Genomic DNA, 18,801 nt, shown 5'->3' on the forward strand with positions numbered 1-18,801 from the left:
AGTCTCCCCCCCCCCCCCCAATGAACTCAGTCAAGAGTTCCAAGTTCCCATCCTTGCTAGGCACCATCTGGCTGTCAGACCCTGGGGGAATCATATCACTTCTCTGAGTCTGATTCCTCATCTATAAAATGGGAATAAGAAGAGCAGATCAACAAGATCTGTTGACACACTGACTATGTAACCCTGGGTTAGTTAACTTCTCAGTGAAGCAGTTAATTCTCTGTGACTTTATATTGCCAAGCAGATGCTTCTCTGCATTGGCAGAGGGAGCTCTATCCTCGGAATCTTCCTACACCAATGAAAATCATAGATTCCATCCAAAACCCTAAATAAATCTGAGTTATTACTACTCTGACCTTTGCCTGTTCCCACAATGGCAGGGTCTTGTTCCTCTTTCTGACACTCCAGTTTCCCTGAGTCTGTAAATTGGTCATGATAAATCCTGCTAGCTCAAAGCCTTTCAGGCCTCAAAGCTTGTGTAGAACTGCAGAGAGGGAGGCGAGATTTGCTAAAGGGCACGACCCAGCGTGATGAGACTACAGGTCCAAGAATGGCATTCCTTCTTACCTCAGCCTCCTGGCTGTCTGGGGAAATCACATTTTCCTTCCAGCTGCTTCACAAACCCGAAAGTCAATGTTGCTTGTCATCAGTGAGAGTAGAAAATCTACCTCTCTGCCCCAAGCAATTGGATCTGACCAATTTTTCCATAATGCAATCTCCTTCTTCTCTTGGAGATATTGCATGCAGATGGGACCTACGAGTCACAGAGCTCAGACTGAGGGTGAACCCTTGATTAGCAGAGAAAATACCCTAAGTCCTCATGAGTTTCCCAATGGTGGAAGATGTGTCAGCAAGTACAATATTGATGGACTTGCTGGGCTATCTTGACTTTAGCTTTTAACACTTCACTCTGTTGAAAGTTGTTGAAACCTTGGGCAGAGGTGCTGGCTGAAATCAGTGATTTGTGACTACTTCTCCCCTGATGGCTAGAGCTGTAAATGGAAAAGACAATGAAAAACATCATGTCTGACTGCAGGCTTACCTTATCCTTCACTTAACCTTCAGCTTTGCAATGGATAATTTATTTTTATTATTATTTTTAGAAAATTTGGCTTTGTTTTCTTTTTCTTCTCTTGACTAGTTGAGTGACCATGGACAAATCACTTCTTTCTGGACTTCAGATTTAGACTTTGAATAAATGATCTCTAAAATCCTCTTCCAATCCCCTTTTTCAAGATTAGACTTGAGAGATCAAGGCCAGTGTAAGACTACATCAATAACCTTGATTTGATGTGCTGGATATCTACCAAGTAAGGTTAGAACACTGGAACAATGAATTTGCTATCTCATTTTCTAAATGAGAGCAACCCATTCCCACCCCGCCCCAAAGAATCTCTAATATGGCTACCCAAACTTGATTGTTCTTGAAGACCTCCAATGAGGGGGAGCATTTTACTTCCAGAAGCAATCCATTTTATTTTGAGATAGCTCTATTTTAAGGAAAATTTTCCACATTAACACCTAAATTTCCCCCTCCCCCTAAATTTCCACCCATTGTTCCTTGTTCTGTTCTCTGTTGTTCAATGGTCAGTTGCTTCCTTTTATTAGATGATAACTTTTCAAGTATTTGGAAATAGTCACAGATATGCTGGTAAATGTTTAACAATCAGCTTTCTAAATAAAAGTACCTAGGACACACTATTAAGTTTTATTTCCATTATTGACATTCTCTCTACTACTTTCTTGAGTATAGGCAATCAACAAAATAATAAATCAAGACCTGATTATACTGAATCATCAATTACTGAAGTATAAATACTCACACTGAAAATTTAGTATTTAGGCCTTGGGAGCTAGTTGAAACTTACTCCTGTATTTCCCTGGAGATAACTATTATGTATCCCATGAGTCTTTTCTTCTCCAGCACAAGTACTCTTAGATTCTCATCTGGCTTACCTTCTACTGAATTTTTTCTAGCTTCCCAAAGCTCATTCTTACTCTGCACACAACTGAATACAATCCCCAAAATGTGCTCTGACTAGGACAAAATATTATAAAATGATATTCTTTTAAAGTCTTTTCTAGTTTGTGCATTTAGAAAACTCTGAATCCAAATTCATAGATGGATTCTCTAGACTTGAATTCTCCAATTCATTAAGTAATGGCATCAAATCATATAACCATCCATCCATCTAAATTCTATAATCATATGACTTTGTATCAAAAGCACTTTGGAGATACAAAAAGTTGAGGCTTTGTAGGGACATTGGACAAGGAAAATCAGAACTTGGGCAAGCCACAGGATAGTTCAGTGAAAAGAGTTCTAGGTTTTGACTAGATGATAGCTAAGGTCCTTTCTGACTCTGAAGGTTATGTAGATGACCAAATCAATATTATTTTGTGAAGCTTCCTGTTGTTTGCTGGTGTTTGACTCTTAGTCTTTCATTTGGGATTTTCTTGGCAAAAATGCTGACATGGATTGCCATTTCTTTCTCTGGCTCATTTGACAGATGAGGTAACTGAGGTAATCAGGGTTAAGTGAAGCAAACTAAAGTCACACAGATAGTGTTAGATTTGAATTCTATTGTATCATCAAACTGCCTTTGTGAAACTTAGTTTGGGGTTAATAACATTTGCTTATGATTGGCGTGAACCCTTTTAGGTTCTGACATTTTATTGGTGTGAATTCTTCATTCATTACTACATATCACAATCTATTGACATCAAAGAATCTGGTTCTGATAAGTTGTTGTAGTTAAAAAAATTTCATCTAGAATGTTGATCCCAGGTTTAAACAACAAGAAGAATCAAGTGGATTCACTTTAGGAGATTGTAGAACTTTCAGTGATTTCAAACTTCAAGTAGTTTCCCTTTCTCAAGTCACTCCTCATTCCAATCCATTCTCTGCTCATCTTCCAAAGAGTAGTTTGATTTTTTTTTCTCAATGCTCAAGGAGCATCAGTGGCTCCCTATTACTTCTAGGATCAAACATCAAGTCCTTTGGCATTTACAACTTTTCACAACTTTTCACAACTCAGTTCTTTACTCCTTTTCTTTTCCTCTTTTCTTTTTGTTTAAGTTTTTGTAAGGCAATGGGGTTAAGTGGCTTGCCCAAGGCCACATGGCTAGGTAATTATTAAATGTCTGAGATCAGATTTGAACTCAGGTCCTCCTGACTCCAGGGCCTGTGCTCTATCCACTGCATCACCTAGTCACCCTCCTTACTACTTTTCTTTCACAATCTCTATGATCTAGCTACACTGGCCTCCTTGAAGTTCCCCAAACATGACATTGCATCTCTGTATCTTTTCACTGGCTATTTTGTCCTTGGAATGCTCTGTCCCTTTATCCTTCAATGTTATACTCAGTCAAATATCACCATCAGGAGATGTTTGCTCTACTTTCCTCTATTGCCTTCAGGTTATCTAAAGGATTGTGGAGAGATGCAATGGTGAGTGTAAAGTATGTTACAGAATTTTGCCCATGGTGGTTGTGTTCAAGAAGTGGTTTAAAGGTTATCCTCTTTCAATCCTCTGTATCTTCAGTGTGTTAGCTTTCTTTGAAACTGGAAGGCATAAGAAGGGAATCAGAAGAAAGGTGGGAGTAGAAACTAGGAAGAACAGGATATGGAGAAAGAAGGCGGCAACGTGATTCACAGAGATTGAAATGTAGAATATATTCACTTTCATAAGTTTCAAATTCAACAAACGAGAAATGGGAATTAAGTTTCTAGAGTCTTATTCTTTAACAAATAACAACAGAGGATGAAAATACACCACACTATCATTGACCAACCAGTCTGCTGAGAAGCAGCAGCAATCTCTCTTTGTCACATTGCTGAACCTTCCCCCCCACCTTTTTCTTTCTAATCTTTCTGGATTCACCAGCTGGGTTTTATAGGGACAAGCCACTTTAGGTTATGGTTTAGTAACAAACTTCTAATCTTCTGTTTGTAATCCATAAAATTACATTTGTCTTGTAATCATAGAACAGTTCTGGTGTCCATATTTCCTCACTTATTAAGATAAAAGTTCTTCAATTCATCATATGGAAATGACTGAAATAGGCCATTTTGTCCTGCTCTCCATTCACTCTGATGTTTTATTCTGTAATATGCAAATAACAGCTACAATCTTAAAAGGGAACAAACTACAAGGCAGCAACTACCTCTCTTAGAACTTGGGTGTCAGACAAGTAAATGTTAAGTCACACTACTCAGAATTGCTTTCCTCAGAAGTAGGGTGATGACCCAGAGAAATGAACTGTCATTGGTTACCTTTTTACAGTAGCACAGTCTTAAATTTCTCTCTCAGCAGCTTCTACCCACTCACTGTTCCTAGTTTTGCCTTGTTGGGTCAAACAGAAAACTCTAATTCTCTACTAGGAGACAGTCCTTCAGATACTTGAAGATTATAAGCACATCTCCCCTAAGTCTTCTCCACTCCAGAGTAAACATTTCCAGTGCCTTCAAATAATCCTCATTTTACAAGGTCTTAAGTCCCTTAATTACACCAGTTATTCTCCTGGAAGGCTCTCCAGCTTATCTTATCAGTGTCATTCCTAAAACTTGGCTCCAAGGACAGAATACCAGATTTTCTTGATCACATAACTTCTCCAGCTCTGGATTTTCCTCTTTATTGCTAGTCTTTTAACTTCAAAAATAAGGTCAGTCACACTGGAATTATCCACTTCTCTGAATTATGGTAGAAGTCAAATGCGAATATTGCACATGAAAGTGCTTTCTCAATTACCCAAAGCAAAAAAATTCAGCTAATCAGCAACTATTTATGAAGTGCCTAGGGACTGGAGATGGAAGTACAAAGAAGGAAATGATCACTACTCACAATGAGCGAACATTGTAAATGGAATAAAGAAACAGAGTTTATTGCTCTTATTACTATTTACAAATCCTGATAGATATGGAAATTTTTGACCATTGGATGGGGTTATTACAGCCTTGACCAGTGGACAACTTCATTGGAAAGACATGTTTTCTTTTCTCATATCCCATAATCCTCAGCAACCTCCTTTGGGAATCATAATGCTTCTCTTTTCTTTCTGCATGCCCTAATATTCTTACCATCATTCTGAACTCCAGGGCAGTTTTCTTATCCTATGTGCTTGATGGTTCCAGATAGTAAGCAGCTAAACTATTTTTTAAAGATTGAGATTGTAAGGTAATAATGGACAGTACCTTCAAAAATATACAGAGAACCCTTAGTGTTTTATCCAATGTTCTTATTTGGGTATAATGAGCTAAAATCACTAGTTAAATTAAAATGTTATTTTCTTATGCAGCAGAAATGCCGTGTATGTGCAATTGGACCCAAATAAAATTACCACATACATTTTCATCAAACAGAAAACAAGCTGCTAAGGATAGTTGAGCTGCAATTTATGATTATGTAAATTAAGCCAGCTTCTGAACTCAGCTATGTATAGTAAATGAGTGTACCATTATTGTGTATCAAAAACCCATTAACCTTGAGAAATATATATAATTGACATGGGAATGTCTTAAAAATTATTACTATCTCTAGTTCTGTGGTTCCCTTTTTATCATGCATGTGTATGTGTGGTCCTCTGAATGATGGGGATTGGCTACAGCTTATTTAGAAATTCTTATCTCTGTAGGCACCTCAAATGTTCCTCTCTGAGGGGTCACCATTGAACAGAAACCAGTGGTATTTAGCAGATTGTATAAATCTGGATTGCTCTTGTCCTATTTTTTTAAAAGGAGAAATAGATATTCAGTTGCTGAATTGTCCCTGTAAAGTTTGTTTTTCCTAGAAAGAATGAATCCCCAGGAGATTTTTCTGGAGTAATCAGAAAGGCACAGTGGAAACCAAATTCTAGCTCTCTTGGGGGAAAAATGAGCCTGCAACTGGTCATCACTGTATTATTGTATTGTCATTGTTATAAATATTATTAATACAATATCTTATATATAACATAATATTAAAGTATTATAAGTAATAACAATACAGTATTTGTTAATAATGATTATAACATTTATGGAAAGCTTTATAATTAAATTAGGATATTAAAATGTATAATTTTAGAGCTAAAAGGGGCACAAGAACCTACTGTAGAATGTTAGAATTGTAAGCAACCTAGGAAATGTTCTAGTGGCCTCCCTAACCCAATCAAACATTATGAAGGACGGGTAATTCCAGATGGATGAAGCAATTTGCCAAAGGCTGCATTGAAAATAAGTGGAAAATCCAGAGTTTGAACCAAGATTTTCTTTTTGACTACTAGTCTAATGCTGTTTTATTCAATCAACTTCTTGTCAGTATTTGGGGATGGTAAAAGAGAGTAGCAGCAGCCTCTTCTGTTATTAACTACAAGGGTTTGATTGGGTTATAATTAGAACCCACATCTAAATAATTTTCTTTTTTTTCTACTAAAGATTTTATTTGAGGTTTACAATTTCCCCCTCATTTTACTTCCTCCTCCCCCCACCACAGAAAGCAATCTGTCAGTCTTTACTTTGTTTTCATGTTGTACATTGATCCAAATTGAGTGTGATGAGAGAGAAATCATATCCTTAAGGAAGAGACAAAAAGTATAAGAGATAACAAGAGCAGACAGTAAGATATCTGTTTTTTTTTTCTAAATTAAAGGGAATAGTACTTGAACCTTGTTCAAACTCCATGGATCTTTATCTGGATACAGATGGTATTCTCCATTGCAGACAGCCCAAAATTGTCCCTGATTGTTGCACTGATGGAACGAGCAAGTCCATCAAGGTTATCAATACGGTGTTTTTCTGGTTCTGCTCATCTCACTCAGCACCAGTTCATGCAAATCCCTCCAGGCTTCCCTGAATTCTTGTCCCTCCTGGTTTCTAATAGAACAATAGAGTTCCATGACATACACTACAGTTTGCTAAGCCATTTCCCAATTGAAGGACATTTATAATTCTTTGCCACCACAAACAGGGCTGCTATGAATATTTTTGTAACCCTTTTTAATCATCTCTTCAGGATATAGACCCAGTAGTGGTATTGCTGGATCAAAGGGTATGCTCGTTTTTGTTGCCCTTTGGGTATAGTTCCAAATTTCTCTCCAGAAAGGTTGGATGAGTTCACAGCTCCACCAACAGTGTAATAGTGTCCCAAATTTCCCACAACCCTTCCAACAATGATCATTATCCTTTCTGGTCATATTGGCCAGTCTGAGAGGTGTGAGGTGGTACTTCAGAGAAGCTTTAATTTGCATCTCTAATAATGAATGATTTAGAGCAATTTTTTTCATATAGCTATGGATTGTTTTGATCTCATTTGTAAATTGCCTTTGCATATCCTTTGACCATTTGTCAATTGGGGAATGGCTTTTGTTTTTTAAATATGACTCAGTTCTCTGTATATTTTAGAAATGTGTCCTTTGTCAGAATCATTAGTTCTAAAGATTGTTTCCCAATTTTCTGCATTTCTTTTGATCTTGGTTACAGTGGTTCTATCTGTGCAAAAGCTTTCTAATTTAATGTAATCGAAATCATCTAGTTGGTTTTTGGTGATGTTCTCCAACTCTTCCTTACTCATAAACTGCTCCCCTTTCCATAGATCTGACAGGTAAACTAGTCCTTGATCTTCTAATTTGCCTATAGTATTGTTTTTTTTTATGTCTAAGTCCTGTTACCATTTGGATCTTATCTTGGTAAAGGGTGTGAGGTGTTGGTCTAATATAAGTTTCTTCCATACTAACTTCCAATTTTCCCAGCAGTTTTTATCAAAGAGAGAGTTTTTATCCCAATAGCTGGACTCTTTGGGTTTGTCAAACAGCAGATTACTAGAACCATTTCCTATTATTGCACATAGTCTATTCCACTGGTCCACCACTCTATTTCTTAGCCAATACCAAACAGGTAGGGCTAAGCCCCACTTCTTTTAACTTTTTTTCATGAATTTCCTGGAAATTCCTGACATTTTATTTTTCCATATACATTTACTTACAACTTTTTCTAACTCATTTAAAAAATTGGATATTACTTTGATATTTTCCAAACAATATTCTATGATTAACAAAGACAAATGAAAGAATCAGTTATTGGAATGATAAAGTTCAACTAGAAGCCTCAACTCCCAGGTTGGATGAATGGATGGATGGATGGATGGATGGATGGATAGATAGAGTATCTGTCCATTCTTCCATTCATCCATTAATCTGTCCATCCATGCAAACATCAATCCATCCTTGAATCCATCCATTTTTCCATCCATCCATCCATTCCTCCATTCAATCTTCCATCCATCTGTCCATCCATTTGACCATCCATCCATCCCTCCATCTATACATTCATCCTTCTTTTCATATGTCTATCTGTCCTATTCATCCATCCATCCATCCATCCATCCATCCATCCATCCATCCATCCATCCATCCATTTGTCCATCCAACCTTCCATCTATCCAATTTCTCTGTGTTCTGTCTCCTCTCTCTTTCTCTCTCTCTCTCCACTTTTGCTTTCTGTCTGTGAACTTCTCATTCTCTCTCTTTTCTCCTTCTTCTCTTTCTCTACCTTTCTCATATCTTATTTCCTTCCCCCCTTTTCATCTTTATTGTTTTGTAGTTGTTCTGTTTCTTTTTCTTGTTCTCCTCCTCCTCCTCTTCCCTATTTTCTTCTTCCTCTTCTTCCTTCTGTTCCTCCTTCTTCTGGTCTTCTTCCTATTTCTCCTTCTCATCTCCCTCTTCTTCCTCCTCCTCTTTCTCTCTCTCTCTCTCTCTCTCTCTCTCTCTCTCTCTCTCTCTCTCTCAGCATAAATAGTTTTTATAGCTCAGGAGGTTCTCAAGAACTCAGAGAGATAAGTTATAAGTGTTAAATGGAGTTTACTCTGATCAAAGATCAGAGGACCACATTCAAATGCCACCCAGTTTTTGGTAACCATGCACCAATGATGTAAGAGTGGGCTTATCAGTTGAAGGTCATATATGTAGCTCACAAACTGAATCCCTGACAAATGACATGTTTTCTCAGCTTTCCCTTTTTGATGGACTTTGTGCCAGTCTTTGGAAAAACACAGGATATAATTTCAGAACTACCTAGACAACAAAGGAACACAATCTCCTGGTCCCTTGAGCTCTGGGATCAATATACTCAGGGCCTTCATATAATCTACTAGAGGGTCTTGTGAAAGATTCCTAGACCCGTACGTCTTCTGAGACTTATTGGTTGTTTCCTCACATTCTACAAATATTAGTTGGCAAAAGCTGGATGATTTGTTGTATGTACCTGCACAGTCCACCATCACTGATCTTGATTGAACAACCTCCTCCCTGTACTCTATATGTGAGTGGAAGCTACTGGTGGTCACCTTTAGCATGCAAACCTAGCTATATTCCCAGCTCCCTCCCCTACCAAGTTCATGGTTAATGTATTATAAATTATGTGAACCATTTGTTCCAGATAGGGATGGATCTACTTATTTCCTAGCACAGATAAAAAATATGCACATGATCACACACTTGCTTTCTTTCTGGCATCTGAGGTCAGATTTTATAACCACCTTGAACTAACCAGATATGATCTGTTCTAGGATTTCCCCTATTTCCCTGGAGATGTACACAGATTATTAAGCTCTACGGATACACCTACACGGGATATTCTGGTCTTGTGCTGAATTGAGTGACATGGGAACTAAGAAAGATCTACAGTTGAATGATGAGAAAGGAAAATCCTAAACAGCTGTGGAAAGGAATCTTTTCTGTTTCTAGGTCCAGAAAGAATGTCACCTACTAATTGCATAATATTCACATGGCAATACCCAAACTGGTATAAATGGGTGAGAGCCCCAGAACAGCAGATCATTCGCAAATGATTTGCCACTTCTTAGAATTTGTTTTCTCTTGGTTGCTAATTGGTTGCCCTAGAGTGAAATAATGAGCATAGGTGATGCCAACTTCAGAGATCTCTATCTGTACCTACAGTTTTATAGACTCAGTTTCAGCTGAGTGTGGTAGATGGGCAAGGCTGGCATGCTACCTTTATAAAATGTTACTGCCTTGGGCTGATTCTTTTCTTGTGGCCAATTATTACTGTTTTCTGCTTAGTACATTCTATTCTCAGCATTGTTCTTCTGGCATTGCCCTTCCCTTCCCTGGGTGGACCCTCTTCCTCTTTGCCTTTAGATTTGTTGCCTTCATACACAGACCCCCTTTTTCCACCTAGTCTTCCAGATCTGGAATCTCTTGTATTTCTGACTTTATTCTTTAGATTATGTGACTAGTTATTTAATTAATCCTTGGAATGGGGCATTATGTCTGGAATAAATCTAGCTTACATCTATATGGATTCTTGACTCTTTCCTAATTATCATTGAATAATACCTCCCCCTCCCCCAAGAACCTCCTCTCTGTAATGCATGTAGATGGTATGACAAGATACTGTGGCTGCATGAAGATGACTTAGTTTTACAATTGTTATGGCTATTTATAGATCTCATTTAAATTTATCCTTCTTGGAAGCTCTCTTCTTCGCAATATCATTCATCTTCTATTCATCTATCCACCTACCATCCATCCATCCATCCATCTATCTATGTATTCATCCATCAATCTATCCATCCAGCAAAGATTTATACAACATCTACTATATATGGGGCACAGTTCTAGGTAGCAAAAAAAATAAAAATGTTTAGATAAGATGAGTCTCTGCCCTTCTGGAGAAAATGGATTATTAGAAGGATGAGATAGAAGATAAACATAGGTAACTCAAATCAAACACAGTCAATCATGAATGACTTAATGAAAAAATAGTGGAAGAGTATTTATATTTTCCAATATAATACTAGAACACACAGGAGTAAGACTATACATTACCTGTTACCAGTAAGGAAGGGTATCATTTGCCTAAAAGGAAGTTATTTGAAAGGTTCTAAAGGGCTGGATTCTTCATGGTGCAGAGAAGGAAAGCTTCAGAGACATACCTATAGATGCCACTGACTGTCTTTATGGCTGAGTGATTTGTCTTGTGTCCCCTCTATTATTCTTTAAGAATCCATAAGGTATAATGAACTCAAAGAAAGGAAACAAGTTGGCTCTAGTATTTCTAACCTATGTAACCTTGGATAATTCACAAGTTACCTCCCCCTATACTGTAAACTGAGTCAAAGGTTGTGAGGAAAATACTCCCTAAACCAAAATTTAAAAAAATATCATTAGAGCTTTATGATTATTATGAATCCACAGTGATTTTTTTTTTGTGAGAATGATTTTACAGTTTTTGGGGGGAAATGTATGGGAAAAGATTAGTTTTATCAATGCAAGTTTGTTACTTCCCATTGAGAGGAAGAAATATCTAATAGCTGTGGGGTTTCAGATTAGTGCAGAAATCTGCTTTTCCTAGAAAGGTTGATGACTTTTGGAAAAATTATGTTTTTCTAGCTTATTGCAGGGAGATAATACATCTAACCCTTAAACATCTGACAGTCAATAACCCATAGTAAGGAGGCTGATAAAAGGGTAAATCTCTAAGGGCATGATTAAAGACCTTGCTTGGAAGGCATAGGGCGAGCAAAATTTTCAATAGAGTTAACTGTGAAAAGCATGGTTGACATCTATACAATATGCTATGCAACAGGGGATAAAGAACAAAGAATAATTCTACAGTGAAAGGCATTGTTGAGTAAGAGTACAGATAGAGGATGGTAATCAGAATGATGAGAGGACTGGATAACATGCCATAACAGGATTGCTCTAAGGAACTGGGGATGTTTAGTCTAAAACAAAAGTGGTTCACAAAGTAGATGTGAGAGTATCGTTTCAGACTTGATTTAAGGGGAAAAAACCATTACAATTAGAGCTATAAATGTAAATGAGTCACCTCAGGAGAAGTGGGTTCTTCTTCATTTGAGTCTTAAAGCAGTCTGGAGAATCATATTTTGGAGTTGTTATTTTTTCTTTTTTCTTTTTTTTTTTTGTTTTTGCGAGGCAATGGGATTAAGTGACTTGCCCAAGGTCACATAGCTAGGTAATTATTAAGTATCTGTGGTCAAATTTGAACTCAGGGCCTCCTGACTCCAGGACCGGTGCTTTATGCATTGCATACCTAGCTGCCCCTGAAGGTGTTTTAAGAGATCATTTGCATTCAGTTATGGGTGGGATTAGAACTTCTGTGAATGTTAGAACTGGAAGGGATCTAAGGAACAGATAACACAGGATGCTAGAATTAGAGTCCTTTGTAAGGGACTTTAAGCTATGGGTTATAAGGCCATAAAACAAAGTGTTCACATTGGGAGAGACACTGAAAAGATTCCTAGGCTTAGAAAGACCTTAGAGGTTTGACTGCCTCATATTATAGAGGAGTAAATTTTGGCTCAAAGATAGAGAATGCCTTGGTCAAAGTAACAAATAGAGAATTAGTGGCTCTTGGACTAGAACCCTGGTCTAGAAATTTTCTGCTGGCACAGCTATGTCTGAAAACTTTTTTTTCTTTTTACCAACAAATTAATGATGTCATATTAGTCAGATTTCTACAGAATGACCAAGCAATTTATTATTATTAATATGCTTACTCAAAAAATAAGTAACAATCATCAAGATTAATACTAGTCATTATTTTATCATTTCCATGGTGGCGACATACTTGGGAGTAGCCCAACATTTCAATTATAGTTTGAAGGTGATAAGACAATGAAGGATAGTTGGGGCTCAAATCCAACTGAGAATTACAGAAATTCAGAACTATGTACAAATGAGCTAGGGTAATTGAAATAATTGATCTAACTGATGCCTTTCAAAAGGCATCTGTTTGACACCACCCTGAAAAAATTATGAAAGAAAACTATATGGAATGACTTACAATGAATGGACCCAGTTATCTAGTATCTAGAACACTTGTTTGGGAGTAAAAAGAACTTGTTTCTGGCTTTGGTTCTGCCACCAACTAGTTTTGTGACTTTGGGTAAGTCATTTTACCTCTTAACATTAGTTCCTTATCTGTGTGTTTGGATTAAATAATCTTTAAAGTCACTTCACACTCTGATAAATTTCTGTTTTTGTATCATAAGATCCCATGTCCTCATGTCTCATCCCTAGTATTATATATTATATGTTTCTATACACATCTTGTGTGTGTGTGTGTATGTTATGTATGTGTCTGTGTTTGTCTTTAGTGAGATTTGCCACTGAGGACCCAAGATTTTCTATTCTGCCAATTATTTGTGCTGTATAGATCATAAATTTTATTCCACAATTCTTATTTCTCTCCTGAATGATTTGGTAACATTATGCTGTGGTCTCATGCTCTCTTGAGGATAGGATTCTCTGTCTCAGCAGGCATTAACAAATTTTTCTTTGTCCTGTAATATTTACTCAGAGTTTGGACTCATTTAGATGATCTGGAAGCCATATTCCTTGTTATCAAATGTTCCTTGTTGGTTTATTTGCCTATACTCAGGCTTTTAAATTGTTTTCTTTCATTTGAGATATTTTATCATTTCAATCTTTTTTTTCCTTCTTGCTACCTATTTCTTACTTTTGTATACCTTCCATTTTGAATTGTTTCCCCTGAGGCCAGTACCTCAAAATGCTTTTAGCCTCCTCCCTCATTCACTATTTATTAACCTAATTTTCTGTCTTGAGTAACTGCTGAGTAGACATGTTCTTTTTAGAAGACAACCCCTTTGCCTCCCCTCTCCCCAATGTATATTCTCCCACTAGTTCCTTATGTCCCTTAATTCTCTGACTGAGCACTGTTGAATCATAATATGTATGCTGCTTCATAGCTAGAACAAGCTTCCTCATGCCCCCAACCCAGCTGCAAGGTGAGTGGGTCAGAGTTCTGTTATAAGCCTATAGTCAGAGTGTGCATCCTTGTCAGAACTTTGAGAGGCTGGGGTGGGGGTGGGGAGGTGATGAGTGAGTACATTAGAGAATAGTAATTAGCATTCTTTCCTGTTAGTTAATTGGGTGTGGGTGGTGTTACCTTGTTAGAGTTTTAGCGATTAATTCTTATTTTGGAAAAGCTCAAGAGGTTGTGAGGGTTGAAGAAAATGTCTATTCTTACTATCTAATTGGTCACATGACCCATAAGAACCAGTATCATCTGCTTCCAATTTCTGTTTTATATTCTAACACTCTATATACTAGCATTTTGAAACATTCATTATTTTTGTTGCAGGATTCTTAATACTAAGATCTCACAATGAGAATTGTCCCATGATAAAACAGGCTGCTTGTGGAAGTAGTGGACCTTTAATATGGAAAATGTTAAAACAGATGTGGTATGATCAAATGTCGACTTTTCCTGCCCTGGGTATGTGTTTCTAGGCTGACATTTAGGTGCTCTCTGAGACAACTTCTAACTCTGATAGCTTGTGATTCCTGGGGCAATGGAATACGACATGATTCCTTTTGTGGATAACAATTATCAGGACTGGAAATGAATATTTAATATTCCTTCAAGTAGCAGTTTCTCTACATCAGGGATTGAATCTTCCTATGCTAGTCTCTGACAGTGTCCTAGGAGTTGGGTGGTCTTAGGAAAAATGGCAGCCCTTTCCAAGTTCCAAAGAGCCGTCTATTATTTATAGTAAGGAATACACACAACTGCAGTCCCAATGCACTAGCCCACCCAGCACTCTCCTTACCACGCCCCTACACTAATATTGCGTGAGACCTATATTGAGGTAGCTATGGCAACCTGTTACGCTCAGGACTGTCATACCCATCCAACAGTGAAAACAATATTTAAATTCAAAGCCTCTGCCTGTCTCCCATTAGTCATAACATGGGGGAGAATTTTTTAAACATTCTCCAGATAGACTTCCTCATTAGTAGTCACAGAGGGATATATAAATAGTTCACATTGTACATTCTAATTGTAGCAGAGAGAGCATTAACAAGGGAGTCAGGAGATCTAGGTATTAGTCTAAACTGTGCCATTTACTGACTTTGATGCTTTGGGGAAATGACTTCTCTTTAGACTTCAATTTTATTTGTTTATAAGATGATTACATGATACCTAATGTCTTTCACACTTCTAACATTCTATATTTTAAGATTGTTTATAGGGCTAATACTGTATGTTTTGACATTTTATGTCTTATGAATTCTCTAAGTTTCAAAGGTAAATGTGCTATAGTCTTTTCACTTTAAAAATTAATATTCTAAGACCCTTACAATTTTAAAATTCTATGAATGTCATTCATAAGGGATTGCAGTTAGTGAGTCTGATGAGTTGGAGAAAATTATTTTAACATTAGAAATATTGTTATTTGGGAAAGTTTGAAAAGTTGAAATTTCTTCAAAGAGTGGCGACTAGGATGCTGAAAAGTCCAGGAAACTATAATATATGGGGATCACTGAGCAATAAGAATGTTGTTCTTCATTTCTGAAGAAAACCATGACATCAGGGAGGTGATTCCATGACAAGCATGTGAATTGGACTTGAGTGAGGGGTGCTGTGCTAAGTCACCAGCCTCACTTTTTCCTCTGGAACCATCTGGGTCCAGAGGCCTTATGTGAATCAGGACAACTGGAGATGGCCCTGGATGTGAGGCAATCAGGGAAAAAGTGACTTGCTCAAGGTCATACAGCTAGTAACAGTTAAGTGTCTAAAGTTGAATTTGAACTCCACTCCTCCTGACTCCAAGGCCAGTGCCCTATCCACTGTGCGACCTAGCTGCCACTAAGCAATATCTAGCCTAGAGAAAAGAAGTTTTTGAAGGGATGGAAGGAAATAAATATTTATTAAATGCCTACATCAAAATTTTTGCTAAAAACTTTACAAATATCAAATCTGATCCTTACAATAAACTATTATCTTTATTTTACAGTTGAGGAAACTGAGACAGAGAGGTTAAATGACTCGCCCAGGGTCATACAACTAGTGAATATCTGAAACAATAGTTGAACCTAAGTATTACTGTTTCCAGACTGGATGCTCCATCTGTTTTACTCCTTAGATGCTTATGGGCATAAGGAGGGGAGGTATTGAAAAGGGAGGTATTTAATAGAATTGAGTATAGCCCAATTATGGAACACTATTGAGTTTATTTTTATGTTGGGTTATAACACAAGGCTGGATGAAAACTTTTCAGGGAAGCTGTAGGAAGGCTTGCTGTTGAGATACTGGATCAGATGATCTTTTAAGTCCCTTCTAACTTTTAGATGTTATTTATTATTCTCAATTTCTATGATTAAAATGGAGGAAAAGAAAATTTGGGTGAAAATGTCAACTCCTAACATCTATTCTGAAATCTTGGGCTGGAGCCTGAACAGAGTTGGGATTTGACATTTGAAGTAGATAGATTGATGCCTGAAGATCTGGTTCCAGTGTGAAAGTTCTTTCTGAAATGAAGGGCTGTGATCGCACATATATTGTCTCCTGTTATCTATGCCGCCCCCTTTTCTCATCTAATGTAGCTTTGTCACTATGTTAAACCTTAATCATTTTCTTCCCCACAGAAATGAAAATTATTAGCATCTGTTGTTTCTGCATAATTATTTTGCTTGTTAAAAGGCATATTTCTATTATTATCAGTGTCTTTCTGCAAAGGCGGAGGGGTATATGAGAAATTGTGTTAGGCTGGTATTTCAGAGACCTAAATTCCATTGCTGGGTCAAAGATTTAAGAGCTGTGTGGCTTTGGGCAAATCCTTTACATCTCTGGGCCTTATTGATTATATTTTAGTAAACTGGGAATAACCCATTACAGATGGGAAGTAAGTTTTGGATACATTATCACTATGTAATCATAGATCTTACTTGAAGGAGATCACATAAAAATTAGTACATCAGAAGAAAGTTCTAAAGTGAGAAAAAGAATGCGACTACAACAGAAAATTCCATCCTGATATATGTGAATTATCTATAATGAGAAATGGATTATAGATGGAAGGGGAAAAATCACAAACTATAACAATTTCAAAGTTGATATAAATATATTGCCATAATAAGAAGACTCAAAGAACTTCTCAAAATTCCTTAGTATAGTAACATGATAATAGCAAAATAGAGAAACATGGCAGCCAAGGACAAAAATAGTTTACAATATAATGCCTTTTAGTAAGAGGGATAATTGAAGGTTAAGAGCAATATCACTTCATGAAATGAAGAGAAGTGGGAAACAAAGCATGCTAATAAAAACTTGGCAAGAGATCCAATCAAGTAGTGACTGCCAGGGTCTTTAAGAATGAAAATGAAAAGAGGACAACACATATAAGAAAAATGAAAATGATCTGCAAAGATTTTCATAAGGAACTCTTCTCTCACCATCAAGGACACTTGGCTTCAAAGTTCTGATTCTTCTTAGAAATGACAATTAGGAGATAAAAGAAAGGAAAAGCATCTGATTTAGACTAATTCTGCATAGAATAGATTTTGGCTATAAGTGGAAATGATTATGAGAACAATGAAAGATTGAATTAAAAAGGTATCTGAAAGAGAGGTAGATTCCACAGTCAGGGGGGAAATCCCAGACCTATCTTATTAATACTAAAAAAGACAACTGAAATATTATTAACCTCAACCAACCTACAAGTCTCATTTTTCAACTATACCAATTTTTTATGAGAATCATTTACACTTGCATTAAAGTGGTTTCTGATGAGAGTATTAGTAGAGAAAAGGAAGACTTTTGTAAGTGAGATTACATACTCAACTACATTTTTCCCATCATAGACAGCTAAAAGATATAGAAAATATAAGACATCATTGGTTGTTAGTTAAAACAAGCAAACAAACAAATAAAGGTTTGCTTGAGTCAAGCAAAATGCTCCTTAAAAGATTCTTCCAATAAAATATTTTCCAATAAAATATTTTCCAACTATACATCACAATTAGTCAAGATTCACTCAAAAAATATTCCAGGAGAAAAAGCTTTCTTCAATGGCTGATCATAAAAATCAGAGCAAGTCTGAAACATAAAGTATGTTCACCAAACCTTTTTTTGCCGCTGTCATGGGACAAAATACACTACCAATTTCACATTGAAGAGGAATGCTCTATGAATGTTAAAGTTTTCTTGATTTCTCCTTCTGCAGATGATATCATGTCGATTTTATCAAGTCCATTCAGTGTGAACAGATTTCTGGAAAAGATCTGCAACCACATTAAACAGTTTGAGTCAGTCATCTATACATGGAAAAATAAGCAGATGAAAAATGTGCCTAATTAGAAAATCTTTAGGGCTTATCCATTATTTTGTCTCTATCCAGGTATCTATGTCTCTATGTATCATTTATGTATCTATGCATCTAAGTATCTATGCATCTATGTATATATATATATATATCCATTTATCTATCTGTTTATCTACATATCATTTTCTCTTTCTCCTTTTCTCTTTCACATACACATGCGCACTCACATACAGCATAAACAGCCAATGAGACAGTGGATTAGGTTACTTATGGGAAATTTCAAAATTTATTAATGACCCCATCTTCTTCCAGAAGCATAAAAACTACCTTTTAAATACCAACACTTTAACTTGTGCTGCTCTATGGTTGTGAATTAAAAAAAAAAACCACTACTATATCCAAAGTAATAAAACTTATTATCATACAGATCCAAAATGGAGAGGAACATGGTAAGGTTGAACAGGTTACATTACAGAACCAAAAACACATGAACAAACAAACAAACAAAACCAACTTTGAGAAAGTACTGCTATCATGAGAGAAATATATACTAAAGATTTAGGGACTGGTTAAGTGGCAAGAATGAGGGATGATAACTGGTAGATAACCTACTGTTTATCTCTACCCTATTGGTATCCTTGCAGAACCAGGAGAAAGTAAGGCATGATCACTGTGGTGAATTTATGGTAAAATACTGACAAAAGTCACACAGAAT

The sequence above is a fragment of the Macrotis lagotis genome, chromosome 1, assembly GCF_037893015.1.
Source record: "Macrotis lagotis isolate mMagLag1 chromosome 1, bilby.v1.9.chrom.fasta, whole genome shotgun sequence".
Classification (NCBI taxonomy): Eukaryota; Metazoa; Chordata; class Mammalia; order Peramelemorphia; family Peramelidae; genus Macrotis; species Macrotis lagotis.